We start from the raw sequence: 1,159 nt of genomic DNA, 5'->3' as shown, positions 1-1,159 counted from the left end.
CACGCACAGCCACACCCAGCCGGGTGGTGCTTGCCACGCTCATGCCTCGGTGATCCCGACAGCCTCAAAATCCTCGTTCTGGGTGGGGGTGGCGGCTGGCGGCCTCAGGGTGCTCTTGATGTCACACGAGGCAATGGAAGTCCAGTGGGGGAGTTGGAGCAGAGGTCCGGCTCAGCAGTAGGAATTAGGAGCTGCAGCAGGGCGTCCTCCCACAAGACGGCTCGAGACAGAGCACGGGTTCCCCTCGGTGAAACGCGGCCGGCGAGCGGGTGTGAGGGCCCACCTGGTCAGCCTGGGGCAGGAAGGCGTGCTGTCCGGAGATGAGCTAGTTGTGTCCGGCGGTCGGCACGGGAAGATGAGCTGGGGAGGGGGCCGTGGGGCGGGAGGGCTGTCTCTGGGGATGCACAGCTTCCTGTGTTAGTGCCGAGATCTGCAGCATCCCGTGCGGGGGCCCAGTGGGCCTTGACGCAGCCCGTGCGGAGGGAGGGCGACCCCGGGGAGTGGAGGGGAGGCAGTGGCCGGCTGCTGTCCGGACTTGCTCTGTTGTTGTAGCTCTTTCATCTCCAGCCCTCACAGGGTCCTTGACTTAAAGCAGTTTGTGAACCACCCCCAGAGGTCAGCCATGATCAGGAAGCAAGATGAAGGCCTCCTTGGCTACATGACGGATTTGAAGGTCTGGCCCAGCACCCTGAGGCCGGGGCGGGTGACGGGACAGGAGGGCGTAGCCAAAGTGATCCATCCCCGAAGTCAGGACGCGGAGATATCACCCCCGTCTCCCCCACTCTACCGCCCGGCAGGTGGAGGAACTGAGGTTTCCCCGCGATTGCCGCAAGATCCTGCTCTTCTTTCGCAAGAACCCCTACTTCCGGAACGAAGTCGTTGTGAAGGAGTATGTCCTCAGTGCTGCTGGTGAGAGGCCGCCGCCTGGATGGGCGGCCGCACGTGCAGGAGGGAGGGTCGAACCCGATTCGATAGCCAGCGCCTTCTCGCATACCCGTCTTCCTGCAGGGTACAGGCTGTCTCATTCCACTCCCATCCAGTGGCACCAGAAATAGGAACGGGAGGCCTACAGTCGCAGGCAACACAACACCAGTCCTAACTTCTTCAACTGGTTCTCGGACCACAGCTTTGCCGGGTCTAGCAGGATAGCTGAGGTGGG

General features: G+C 62.8%; 1 pseudogene; it reads left to right on the top strand.

The window, feature by feature from the left end:
* The first annotated feature begins 552 nt into the window (after positions 1-552).
* Positions 553-1,155, top strand: LOC110580917 (annotated as a pseudogene).
* The last annotated feature ends 4 nt before the right edge of the window (positions 1,156-1,159 follow it).

Source organism: Neomonachus schauinslandi, unplaced genomic scaffold (assembly GCF_002201575.2).
Source record: "Neomonachus schauinslandi unplaced genomic scaffold, ASM220157v2 HiC_scaffold_7367, whole genome shotgun sequence".
NCBI classification, from domain to species: Eukaryota; Metazoa; Chordata; class Mammalia; order Carnivora; family Phocidae; genus Neomonachus; species Neomonachus schauinslandi.
This window is presented reverse-complemented; position numbering and strand designations above follow the sequence as displayed.